Source organism: Symphalangus syndactylus, chromosome 23, assembly GCF_028878055.3.
Source record: "Symphalangus syndactylus isolate Jambi chromosome 23, NHGRI_mSymSyn1-v2.1_pri, whole genome shotgun sequence".
In the NCBI taxonomy this organism is placed as follows: domain Eukaryota; kingdom Metazoa; phylum Chordata; class Mammalia; order Primates; family Hylobatidae; genus Symphalangus; species Symphalangus syndactylus.
The window spans coordinates 54,804,017-54,818,234 of NC_072445.2; the positions used below are offsets into that span (position 1 = coordinate 54,804,017).

The 14,218-nt window shown below is 41.0% G+C and overlaps 1 pseudogene; it reads right to left on the reverse strand.

Moving 5' to 3' along the window:
• Window positions 1-10,249: 10,249 nt before the first annotated feature.
• Window positions 10,250-11,289, reverse strand: LOC129473424 (malate dehydrogenase, cytoplasmic-like; annotated as a pseudogene).
• Between the last annotated feature and the right edge of the window lie 2,929 nt (window positions 11,290-14,218).

Sequence of the window (14,218 nt, forward strand, 5' to 3'; positions counted from 1 at the left end):
CAGAGGTTATTTTCCAGGTCATCAGTCCAACTTCTTAATAGTTAATATTCTTCAAAACTCTATGTTTGAATGGAATCATCACTGATTGTTATTTTAAGTCTGTAGTTTCATTATCTGGTTTCCTCCACTTCCAACAAAAGCTTTCAAAAATTTTCTCCCCTCTGGTCTTGAAAGTAGAAAATGGGATGTCATCTGGGCTAATAAGCTGAGTGCTTCTGTTTAATAACGTATTCAGTGGGCTTAGTCCTTTCTGAACTAACACATAGCAGAGAGGCACTTTAAATACTTTTTGAGTGAATAAGTGTTCAACTTTCAAAGTGAGTTAGATTTTAGAAATCTTATGAATAAATTTATATTAATAGAATCTGTTAAAGTAAACTTATTTTAGAATAATTTGTAAATTTAGTATAGTACAGAGTTTTGATATACCCTTCACCCAGTTTCCTCTAAATTTAATATCTTATAACTGCCATACATTTGTCAAAACTAAGAAACTGACATTGTATATTACTATTAAGGAAGCTATAGACATCTTTTGGATTTCACTAGTTTCCCTACTAATGTTCTTTTTCTCTTCCAGGATTCCCTCCAAGATACTATGTTAGTTGTCAGTTATCCTTAGTCACTCCAGATCTGTGACAGTTTCTCAGACTTTCCCCCTTTTTCATGTCCTCAACAGTTTTGAACAGTTCTGGTCAGGTATATTTGTAGACTCTCCCTCAGTTTGAATTTGTCTGATGTTTTCTCATGAAAAATTCAATAATAAGTATAAGTTTTGGGTAAAATTCCCACAGAGCTGAAGTGACATTCTCATTGCGTCATACAGAGGGGATACAAGATGGAAACATGATACTGACAACCTTGATTGCTTGGTTAAGGTAGTTTCTCCCAGGTTAATATAATCATTTCTAAAAATAAAGCTATCAATGCAGCCTCCAGATGCAGCAAAGTTAGAGATTTACAAACATGAAAGACACATAGAAAGTATTAAATTTCAATGACAACTGCACAAAACTTATTCAAATAATGACTCTAGTGATATTTCCTCCCCTCTTTTAAATGAATTGTTAAATGTATTACTTACCTTAAAATATCTATGCAGTGACTGCATGGAAATGTATATTAAAATCATTTCTGCATTTCCTTTGCCATGTTAAAATAAAAAATATTCTAAAAAGCTACATAAAATACTAAATCATCTTTGTAATAATTTTGAAAAATATATCAGCATTTCTAAACCACAGCAAGTCACCTTCAGTTGTATTCATTTGGTAGGTATAACTATCTTCTACTTTTCCAATTACAATATTTAAAAATATTTTTGATATTGCACCAGAGCCTATATAACATATACTCTGAAATAGCAACTATGTATAGCAGTAGAATACTGAAAATTTGGTCTAGCATACTTATTTAGTTTTCTGATTCAGCTTGTTTAAATTTTTCATCTTAGTAAATATACATCCCCAAACTTTTAAACATTTTTTTCTCTAGCACTTTATTTTTTCCCTAGTGGTGAATATCTTCAATTTTATAGACAATCAAGTAAGATATTCAAAAGTTGCCTCTGGTGGATGCAACCCAGATGCCCATCTACAGATGAGTGGATAAAGAAAGTGCAGTCTACAGTGGAATATTATTCAGTCTTAAAAATGAAGGAAATCTTGTCACATGCTACAACATGGATGAATCCTGAGGACTTTTGTTAAATGAAATAAGCCAGTCACAAAAAGAAAGATACTGTACAATTCCACTTACATGATGTATCTAGAGTACTCAAATGTACAGAAACAAAAAGTAGAATGATGGTTGCCAGGGGCTGGGGGAGGGGAATAGGGAGTTGTCGTTTAATGGGTACAAAGTTTTAGTTTTGCAAGATGAAAAAGTTCTGGAGCTCTGTTTCACAACAATGTGAAATATACTTAACCTTACTGAGCTGTACACCAAAAAATGATTAAGATGGTAACGTTTGTTCCTACCAGAATAAAAAATAATTGCCTCTATACGTTTTAAACATGTATTTATTTTGAAATAATTCAGACATGCAGAAAGTTGCAAGAACAATACAAAGAGTTCTTTGTACAGAGGTGGTTCTCTATTCCCTTCATCCAGATTCCACAATGGTTAACATTTTACCACATTTGCTTTATTATTCTGTGTGCGTGTGATACTTTTATATAATATTTGAGAGTAGATTGAAGACATTGATTCCCTCTTATTCCTAAATACTTCGGTATGTATTTCCTAAGAACAACGACATTCTCTTAAAATAACCACAGTATAATTTATTAAAACAGGAAATGAACACTAATAAAATATTATTTTCTGATCTACAGATTTTATTCACATTTTGTTAATTGTCCCAATAATGTCCTGTATAGTGAAAATAAGATAAAATAGATGAAGAAAAAAATCTAGTCCAGAGTCCACTCTAGAATCCCACATTGCCAAATCTCTTTAGTCGCCTTTAATCTGGACTAGTTCCTCAGTCTGTCTTTGATAACCTTGATATTTTTGACAAATACAGGCCAGTTATTTTGTAGAATGTCTCTCAATTGAGTGCTCCTAATGTTTCCTCAGATTAGATTGAGGTAATACATTTTTGTCAGGAATACCATAAAAGTGATGCTGTATTCTCAGTGCATTATATCAAGAGGCAGGATGTAAATTTATTCCATTATGGGTGATGTTAACTTTGATCACTGTTAGGATGCAGTCTACCCAGTTTCCCTGCAGTAAGGATATTATTCCCCTCTGCATTTCCCCTCACCCCTTGTAACTGATAAGTACTTTGTGGGGAGATACTTTGAGATTACGTAGTATAGATTATATTCCATTCCTCACCAAAACTCTCACCCAATAGGTTTTAACATCCATTGATAATTCTTATCCAAGTCAACCATGACGATGAGGTTTGTCAAGTGGTGACTATCACTTCATTTCTTCTAGATTTTTTGCTGGTGTTCTACTACAGTGAAGAGCTTTTCCTTCTCATTGATTTATTTGTTTATTTATTCATTTATTTACTTATCACAGTATAGACTCATGGATTCTTATTTTATTCGGTGAGCTATAATTTGTTACTGTCATTATTTTGATGCTCAAATTGCACAAGATTTGGCCAGTGAGAACCCTTCAAGCTATTTCCCGTGTTCTTTTGAGACGGCCCCATCCTTCTTTGAACACTTCTTTACTTTCTGGTTCAAGATGTTTCAGGATCGTTTTTCATTTTCTCTTTTCCAACTCTGGAATCAGCCATTTCTCCAAGAACCCCTTGTTCCTTTTAGCGGAGAATAATTGCTGTTTTGTTTTGTTTTCGAGACAGGGTCTCTCACCCTGTTGCCCAGGCTGGACTGCAGCCATGTGATCTCGGCCCACTGCAGCCTCAACCTCTCAGGCTCAAGTGGTTCTACCACCTCAGCCCTCCGAGTGGCTGTGACCACAGGTGTGTGCCACCACATGCTGCTAATTGGGAATAATGTTTAGAAACTAATATTTGAGCACTAGGAGTACTCATTGCTACAGGAGTGTCATTGCTTCTAGGCCCTTTCAGCAGAGAGCTAGGATGTGAGAGAGAGTGTGTGTGTGTGTGTGTGTGTGTGTGTACTCACACATGCAGTTTACAGGAAGAGTTCCCTGAGAACTGAACGCAGACAGAAATTAGTGAGCAAAACGTTTGTCAGGGAGCGCTCTAGGGATGAACTACTATGGAATGCAAGGGAAGGAAGCAGGATTGGGCACAGGGAGAAGATAGGCTGTGATGCAGTCTCCACAAAGACCTCAGGTGACCCCATGGGAGCTCTGATGCTGGATGTTCCTTTAGAGTTCTTCTGACTTGGGATGAGGGATTCAGGCCTTCATACCCCTGAGTCAATCAGTCATTGAATATGAGCCTCCCCAGGAAGGGTTCATGAAGTCAGGCAAGGTGGCTCTCTTTAGCTAAAGCAATTCCAAAAAGGGCTGGCAGCTGAGACCTGTTAGTCAACAATGTTTCCAGCATTTTTGGTAATAAATCCTTCAATCATGAAAAGACTGGGCAGCAGGGATTACTCATGACACATCCACACACATGCTTATCTCTATCAATATCTGCCATCCATCCATCCATCCATCCATCCATCCATCCATCCATCCATCCGTCCATCCATCCATGAACCTATCTATCTGTCTTAAAAACCAGGAGTTTGGCCGGGTGCAGTGGCTCACACCTGTAATCCCAGCACTTTGGGAGGCTGAGGCGGGTGGGTTGCCTGAGGTCAGGAGTTTGAGACCAGACTGGCCAACATGGTGAAAACCCTTCTGTACTAAAAATACAAAAAAATTAGCTGGATGTGGTGGCATGTGCCTGTAATCCCAGCTACTCGGGAAGCCAAGGCAGGGGAATTGCTTGAACCCGGGAGGTGGAGGTTGCAGTGAGCCAAGATCGCACCACTGCACTCCAGCCTGGGAGACAGAGCAAGACACCATCAAAAACAAACAAACAAACAAACAAACAAACAAGAAACAGAAGTTTATAGTGATATTTCCAATTTCAGTTCAACATCACAAGGTTCGTTCTATAATTTTACTTTTCCATATTTATAGGTAGCCTTTCTTTTTTTCTCTCTCTTTTTTTTTTTTTTTTTTTGACGGAGTCTCACTCCGTTACCCAGGCTGGAGTGCAGTGGCATTCCAGTGGTATTTTTAATAAAGACAGGGCTTCACCGTGTTGGCAAGACTGGTTTCAAACTCCTGGTCTCAAGTGATCTGCCTACCTTGGCCTCCCAAAGTGATGGGATTACAAGTGTGAGCCACCGTGCCCGGCCTGTAGCTTCCATTTCTGATAGTGAGATCTGGCACCCATTGTTAATCTAGGTTAAATCCTAAAACTCACTGAAAACAGTTTTAGAATTGCTCAGTTATTCCACTGCAAAAGACCTATTAACTAGAACTCAATATTTGTTTAGAGTTCTTTTTGCCTTTAGTCTGAGAGTATATAATTGAAACACTGTGTTCAAAGGTCCCTTGGGTTGAATCCTTCTTTCCTCTTCTCCCCCAGTGTGGTTTGTTATTCATGTGAAATGCACAAGGTTTGTTTCTGGTACTTTCCATTTTAGGGCTTTCCCCCTGTTGATTTTATTGTTATTATTATTTTGAAAGTATGTAAAACATTTACATGGATCAAATATCAAAATTATATAAAAACATATACTCAGAAAAGTGATGGTGCCCCTCATTTCTTTCATACTGTTCTGGTGGGTAACCAATATCTTTCATGCTTGGTATACCTTTGTGGAAAAGTAAGTATATTCACATATATATATATAAATTCCCTTCTTTCCTACACGAAAAGTAGCATACTATAGGTCATTGTTTTGGACTTTGCTTTTTTTAGAAAAACTAAACAATATATCTTGGAAATCACTATCAGTTCATGCGGGTCACTTCATTCTCTTTTTTACAGTTGCATTATTCTCCATTGTGTGGACATACTATAGTTTGACAACTTTTCTGTTCAGGCATTTAGGGCATTTCCCATACTTTGCAATTACAGATAACACTGCAAAGAATAACCTTATGCATATGTACTCTTATAGTGTGTGAGTCTTCCTAGGGTTTTAAGCAATATTTTTTCCCTTTTTTCTTTCCTCTGTTCTCTTTATTGTATTATTAGGTTGGCGTTCATTAATTATAGGCAGTAAAACAATATCGAATGGCAATGCATGGTCTTGAACCTTCTGTTCTCAATAGAGAGCTTCCTGGGGAAAACTGGACTTTATTGATTACTTAGTAGCCATCCATATGCTAACAAACTGCAAATAAATAATATTTACAGGCTGGGTGCGGTGGCTCACACCTGTAATCCCAGCACTTTGGGAGGCTGAGGTGGGTGGATCACCTGAGGTCGGGAGTTCGAGACCAGCCTGACCAACATGGAGAAACCCTGTCTCCACTAAAAATACAAATATTAGCTGGGCATGGTGGTGCATGCCTGTAATCCCAGCTACTTGGGAGGCTGAGGCAGGAGAATTGCTTGAACTCAGGAGGTGGAGGTTGCAGTGAGCTGAGATCATGCCATTGCACTCCAGCCTGAGCAACAATGAGTGAAACTCTGTCTCAAAATAATAATAATAATATTTACAAATAAATATTTATTTATTATATTGTATTAATCTTATTTGAATAACATTTACATATTTGTTATTAACTTTGTTATTAACAAAATTTTAATTAATTAATTAATATATATTTAAATAATATATATTTAATTAATATATATTTAGTACATATTTTATATAACAAAATTAATTGTTATTAATTATTAAATATTAATTAATTTGTTATTAATACATTAATTAATGTATAACTATTATTGCATCATGGGAAGTCATTTTAGCTTAGAAGATTGCAAGTCCAGTGTAGTGGAGGGGTTGAGAGAATACATGCTGGAACCAGACTAGGGATGTAAAACCTCAGATGTGTGGCCCTGAGCAAATCATTTAACCTCTCTGTGCCTCAGTTTCCTCATCTGCAAAATAGAAATATCAACTGTATGGTTTTACTAAACTGTTAAGCATCTCAAACTTAACACATCTAAAATCCAAATTTCCATGCTGGGAGCAGTGGCTCATGCCTATAATCCTAGCACTTTGGAAGGCTGAGGCAGGAAGATTGCTTGAGCCCAGTAGTTCGAGTCCAGCCTGGGCAACATAAGGAGACCTCGTCTCTACAAAAAATACAAAAATTAGCGAGGTGTGGTGGTGCGTGCATGTAGTCCCAGATACTTGTGAGGCTCAGGTGGGAGGATTGCTTGAGTCCAAGTGTTTGAGGCTGCAATAAACCAAGATTGTGCCACAGTGACAGGTGACAGTGTGCTGGCAGTCCTCACGGCCCTCGCTTGCTCTCAGCGCCGCCTCTGCCTGGGCTCCCACTTTGGCAGCACTTGAGGAGCCCTTCGGCCCGCCACTGCACTGTGGGAGCCCATTTCTGGGCTTGCCAAGGTGGGAGCTGGCTCCCTCAGCTTGCAGGGAGGTGTGGAGGGAGAGGCACGAGCAGGAACCGGGGCTGCGCGAGGCGCTTGCGGGCCAGCTGGAGTTCCCGGTGGGCGTGGTCTTGGCAGGCCCCTCACTTGGAGCAGCCGGCAGGCCCTGCCCGCCCCGGGCAATGAGGGGCTTAGCACCCGGGCCAGCGGCTGCGGAGGGTGTACTGGGTCCCCCAGCAGTGCCAGCCCACTGGCGCTGCGCTCGATTAATCCCCGGGCCTTAGCTGCCTTCCCAAGGGGCAGGGCTCAGGACCTGCAGCCCGCCATTCCTGAGCCTCCCACTCCCTCCATAGGATCCTGTGCAGCCGGAGCCTCTCCGACGAGCGCTACCCCCTGCTCCACGGCGCCCAGACCCACTGACCACCCAAGGGCTGAGGAGTGGAAGCGCATAGCGCGAGACTGGCAGGCAGCACCACCTGCAGCCCCGGTGCGGGATCCACTGGGTGAAGCCAGCTGGGTTCCTCAATCTGGTGGAGACATGGAGAACCTTTATGTCTAGCTCAGGGATTGTAAATACACCAATCAGCACCCTGTGTCTAGCTCAGGGTCTGTGAATGCACCAATCGACACTCTGTATCTAGCTGCTGTGGTGGGGCCTTGGAGAACCTTTATGTCTAGCTCAGGGATCGTAAACACACCAATCAGCCCCGTGTCTAGCTGGAGGTTTGTGGATGCACCAATCAACACCCTGTATCTGGCTGCTCTGGTGGGGCCTTGGAGAACCTTTGTTTGGATACTCTGTATCTAACTGATCCGATGGGGACGTGGAGGACTTTTATGTCTAGCTCAGGGATGGTAAACGCACCAATCAGCACCCTGCCAGAACAGACCACTTGGCTCTACCAATCAGCAGGATGTGGGTGGGGCCAGACAAGAGAATAAAAGCAGGCTGCCCGTGCCAGCAGCGGCAACATGGTTGGGTCCTATTCCGCCCGTTAAAAGCTTTGTTCTTTTGCGCTTTTCAATAAGTCTTCCCACTGGTCAACTTTTGGGCCCATGCTGCTTTTATAAGGTGTAACGCTTGTTGTGTAAGGCCTGTAGCTTCACTCCTGAAGCCAGCGTGATCAGTAGCCCACCGGCAGGAGCAAACAACTCCAGATGCGCCGCCTTTAAGCTACAACATTCACTGAGAAGGTCTGCGGTTTCTCTTGAGCCAGCGAGACCACAAACATCTGAACATCGGAAAGAATGACTAACTCCAGTATGCACCACCTTAACAGCTGTAACACTCATCTGTGAGGGTCTGTGGCTTCATTTTTGAAGTCAGTGAGACCCAAGAACCCACTGATTCTGGACACAACAGCACTCCACCAGGGTGACAGCATGAGACTGCATCTCTTAAAAAAAAAAAAAAAAAAAAAAAAATCCAAAACCGATTTCTGTCTTCCTCTCCCTGTTCAAAACTGCTGCTTCCTCAGTTTCTCCAAAGTAAACAGCAACTTCATCAAGTGCTCAGGCTCAAAGCCCTGGAATCATTATTGACTCCCCTCTTTTATCCCCCATCATGTATCTAGTTCACCCATGAGTCCCAGGTTATTACAAGAATCTCCTGTCTGTCCTTCCTATTTCTGTTTTTGCCACTCTATAATGTATTCACCAATAGCCACCGTGATACTTTTAAAAACAAATCTTTTTAATGTCACTTCTCTGCTCACAGCTCTCTAATGACTTCCTGCGTCACTCAGAATAAAAGCCAGAAAGCTGGCAATGGCCTATCTGATCCAGCCGTCTGTATTCTTGGGTCTCATATTTCTACCTCTCTGGCCTGTGGCTCCCTGCCCTGCAGCCACACTGGCCTCCTTGCTGTCCCTGAACTGAACATGCTTGCAGCTCAGGGCTTGTAGCACCAGCTGTTCCCTTTGCTTAGAAAGCCTTGTCCCCAGATATTCCTACCCCTTCTCCTACTGATCTTAACTCAAAGCCTTCTATAACTGCTCTATTTAAAGTGGCAGGCCTCAAATCCAACATTTCCTACCTGCTTTCCAGCTTTATTTTCCTCCATAGCACTTCTCATTGTCAGGCATATTACACAATTTACTTGTCTATTTCATATGGCCTGTCTCCGTCCTCTCCTCCTCCACCCTCTCACCCCCCAGGCATGTAAAATCCATGGGGCAGGGACTTTAGTTTTTTGCTCATTGCTATACCCTCAGCTCCTAGAAAAGTGCTTGGCACACAGGACACCTCAATAATATGTGTCCAGGGCTCCCAAGATCACCTCCAGGTTCAGGGATTTACCAGGGGGACTCACAGGACTCAACATAGAGCCATACTCATGGCTAAGATTTATTACAGCAGGAGGATGCCAGGCACAAACAGCAAAGGGAAAAGATGCATGGGGCAAAGTCCAGGGAAGTCAGACACAAGCTTCCAAGGATCCTTTCCCACCAGAATGACACAGGACACACTTAATTCCTCCAGCAGTGAGTTGTGACCTCAGGTCTGAAGTGTTGTTTACCAGGGAAGCTCATTACAGGCTTAGGACCTATGGTTTTTATTGGGGGCTGGTCACTAGGCACTGCTGCCTGGCACATACCCAAATTCCAGACCCCCAGAAGGAAAGAGGTTGTTTGGCAGAAACCATATTGTTTGTACAGTTTAGGCACAGTGAATCCTTCTTATCAGTTCTGGGAATGGTGGGAACCGTCCCCAAATCCAAATTCCTGGACACCAGCCAAGGGCCAACCTCGCAAGCAGGGCTTTCTAAAGTTAGCAATCTCAGGCCTGCCATGTTAACTCTGCACAGTGTGTTAAAAAAATTTGTTACTTTTCAGTTGACAAAAATAAAGCATTTTAGAAAACAAGAGCAAGATAAGGTCAATTAAAGAAAATCTTTCATTTTTTTGCACATTGGAATCATGGTGATAAATTTTGATCTTACTTATGCACACACAAACACTGTTTGCATATTTTTAAAGTAGCTTGGCCTGGTAAGAAGATGTGGATAGAACCTCACACATTGCTTGGATTCTATACATTTTAGGATCCATTTCTGAAGGAAATGAGAAGAAGCAAAATCTCGATGGAATGGGTGTCTATCAGAGAGAGTGGAACCTGTGACTGCCTTTATTGTTTTTTATTTGAATATATATTTTTATTTAGAATGCAGGATTAACGGCGTGATAATAAAGTGTCACTCACAAGTCTGTACTGAGAAGCACATAATCTTCAAAACGTTGTTTTTCACCAGTAATTTACACATAGCAGTATTATTATTTAGTACTAGTGTCAAAGACGGCATTTAGATTCTTCAGCTTTAGGGCATTTAGCAACATCAAAATGATTTATAGTCAGACAGAGGAAAGCAATTCTAAAGCAGTTTCTTTTTCTTCCCTGCCAGTTCCTTTGCAGTAAGATCCATCTTCTTACATGAGGAATCATTAATGGAGAGAGCTTCAACAAATTTCCAGGTCTTCTTGAATACAACAGAGAATGAGTAGAACAATGACTGGGAATTACCATAGGAGTGACTATCAGAGATAACCCCAGTGGACACAGACTCTCCCTATGGGGTTCCAAGCCAGATGTCTCTGAGGTGGTTGGAGATGGCTTTTGTAGTGGACATTGCCCTGGATGGTTTTTGAGCCTTGATGACAGCAGCACCATGTTGCTGCACAGCCATGAATTCTCCCTGGGGCCAGCTGTCATGTTTCAGAGCTTCATAAACAACTTCCTTTCCTTGCAATTTCACCTTGGCTTGGTTGACATCTGGATACTGACTCAAGGAATGGTTTCCCCAGATATGTAATATTCTTTACATTGTCAGCAGTCACACCAAGTTTAAGAGTAATTTGAACTTGAGTTTGGTTATGATCCAAACAAGTCAAGCAACTGAAGTTCTCATTGAAGATGGATGGAGCCAACTTGGAGGCAGTCAGGCAGTTGATATTGGCTGGGTTTCCCATAACAATAACCTTAACGAACTTCTTGTCATATTTGTCCAAGGCTGCACCCTGCCATTTGAAGATTTTTACATTTTCAGTAAATCTTTCCTCTCTTGGCACAGAGCCCAAGAGAATGGCCACATCCAGGTCTTCGAAGGCAACTTCTTTATTTGTTTGGATGACATCTGTCAGAAGGGGAAGGGCACAGTCTTGCTGTTCCATTAGGACACTGTTCAGGACAACAAGCATGGGGGTGATATCCAATGGCACAAGAATGATCGGCTAGTCTTTACCAAAGACAGATGCATTTCTAATACTGTATAGCAGTGAATATATGATTTGACCAGCTGCCCTAGTCACAAGGACTGGGATTGGTTCAGACATAACGGGGAACTGTGTGACAATTTTAGCACTTGCAAAGTGAGCCTCAGGGAGTCGGGTTACTTCTACTGCATAACTGACTTGTGACAACCTTTAGCACAATATATTTATATTTGGTTTTGGTTTTGCTTTTTGAATACCCAGTGCTCAGAAAAGTAGCTGGCACATACAAAAAGCTGCAAAAATACTTGTACAGCAGGTAAATGATACACTATAAATGCTAAAAATGATTCCATTTCATAGGCACATGAGTAAATTCAACCTATATCAAAAACAAATGTGACTTGTGGCCGATGCTGAATATAACTTGAAGATTGGTATTAGAGCTACTGTGATAAAACACGTTAAAATATTTTTATTGTACCATACTTAGGTATGTTGGAATGGTAAGTAAATAGTTGGCATTGCTGCTTTTGTTTGGTTAAGCTAAAACAAGAGACGGAAAACGCACGCACACACACACACACACACACACACCCCTGAAAAACATCTGGTGTTGTGTGGAATTGGGGAAGGAGAATCCCTAATTCTCTGAATCGAGACTTGCTTAGAGCAGTCTTCTTCAATGCGAGACTGTCATCATGATATTGAGACTGTACGGAAACTTCTCAGGACAGAAGCTCCCAGAAAACTTAAGCCAAAATCATTTTTCAAGTTATAAGGCCAGTAAAAGAAAAGCTGGCTTACGGCTGGGCGCGGTGGCTCACATCTATAATCCCAGCACTTTGGGAGGCCGAGGCAGATGGATCACCTGAGGTTGGGAGTTCGAGACCAACCTGGCCAAGTCTACTAAAAAAAAAAATACAAAATTTTCCGCGCTTGATGGCGCATGCCTGTAATCCCAGCTACTCAGGAGTCTGAGGCAGGAGAACTGCCTGAACCCGGGAGGTGGTGGTTGCAGTGAGCCGAGATCGTGCCATTGCACTCCATCCAGACTGGGCAACAAGAGCAAAACTCTGTCTCAAACACACACACACACAAAAAAAAGGAGCTGGTTTACTGAAGTCTGAAAAGAGATAGGTAGGAGAGATTTAAGAAAAGTATGTAAAGTCTTGAATGTATCTTGTGGTTTTAGAACTTTTTCCCATTAAAGCTTTTTTTAAATAAATATTATGTTTTGCCTAATATTTTTAAAGCATTATTGAGGTGGAATATGGTATTTTAACTTGTGATGATAATTAGCATGGCCTTTATATATACATACATATTTGCATATGTGCATAAACATACATGCGTATACTTTCGTCTCCCATTACTGGTTAAAAATGGTTACTTTCTACTAGCTTAGGTAAAATACAAAATTTATTTGTAAATTGTGGAGAGATTAAAACAACCCACTATAGAGGGGTGACATTAACCCATTCTCATGCAGGCAAACTCAACTCTGCTTCACAATGTGGCCTCATGGCTGACACAATCTTTAACAACATTTTAATGTTCAAGAGTCAAAGTAAGAAGAAGAAACAGTATCGTGAAAGACAACAGCAATGTGATGAAACACTGAAGAGTTCTACATTTCCAGATAAGTCACTATCCCTCTAAAATATTACTGTAGAACTTCTCCTAGGCAAATATTGACTCAACACATAAAGGGGCCTCAAGCATGTTTCTAGATATAGGATTCGAAAATGAATGCTAAACAATTTTCTGGGCTATAGTATGATGAGATATTCCTAGAGTTTTAGAGACGAGTCAGTTCTTAAGAGACTCAGATGTAATTTTTCACTGTGCAATCTTGGAAAGTAGGCCCAGAGATTTTAAGGCATTTGCCTAAGATCACATGACAAGTTCTGGGCCAGTGGAAGAACCCATATCTGCTACTCCTAGAATTCTCTCCAGGTTATCCTACTGCTTCCTTCAGTCTCCAGAGAAGGGATACAGGCATTAAGCACCCACTATATATGTATATAATATATATATATTATATATATATATAAATACAGCAGGCGTGTCCAGCCTTTTTACTTCCCTGGTCCACACTGGAAGAAGAATTGTCTTGGGCCACACGTAAAACACAGCAACACTAACAATAGCTGATGAGCTAAAAAAAAAAAAAATTGCAAAAAACATCCATAATGTTTTAAGAAAGTTTACGAATTTGTGTTTGGCCACATTCAAAACCACCCTTAGCAGCATGTGGCCTGTGGGCCGTGGGTTGGACAAGCTTGATATTCAATAATCTAGAAGCTTCTGAATTAATACAGGTTTGATCAGGAAGTGATTTTATGCCTCTTAGGCTGAAGTGGGCGAGGCTTGGCTGTATGATGCCATTTTTAGGTTGTACTCAAGAATGAACAGCTAGGGAAAGTATACCCTCATTTGGTTTCAAAACCCAGGAATCTTAGAATGTCCATTGAAACTCTGGAAACTTTGGATATTAACTCTATGAGAATCTTAGCACTTTTGGGGTCTGTATTTTTTCTCAAATAATGCTGCTTTGAAACAAGCCTGCCTTCCTTTGGTCTGCAGACTACCCTGAGCCAGCTGGTGAGCCTAAAATATCACACTGGCCCATCCAACTCGAATTTAGGGCACCAGTTTGAATTTAGTTGCAAGTAATACATTAAAACCTGAAGAATGTTTTTGGTGTGTAGCTATATATTTTGAAAAAACTGGGGGATTGCTCGTGCTTGGGGATTCTCAATGACACGTGACATCAAAAATAGAACATGGTAGCCGTCTCTCCAGGGCTGACTGAGGTGACAACACAGTTGCCCAGCTGGAGTTGCTGCTGAGAGGTACCCGCCCAGATTTGTGGTAGTGCAGCTTGTCCCCTAGATCTGCCTGCAGGCTTTGTGGATATGCCCCCAACCTTTTGCATGCTCAGTACTTCCCCGGGAGCAGTGAAATACAGAATCTCTAGTCATTTTTTGCTAGCAATCTAATGGAAAGTGGCATTTAAGTTTACTGTGTTTCACTTGTACCTCATGAT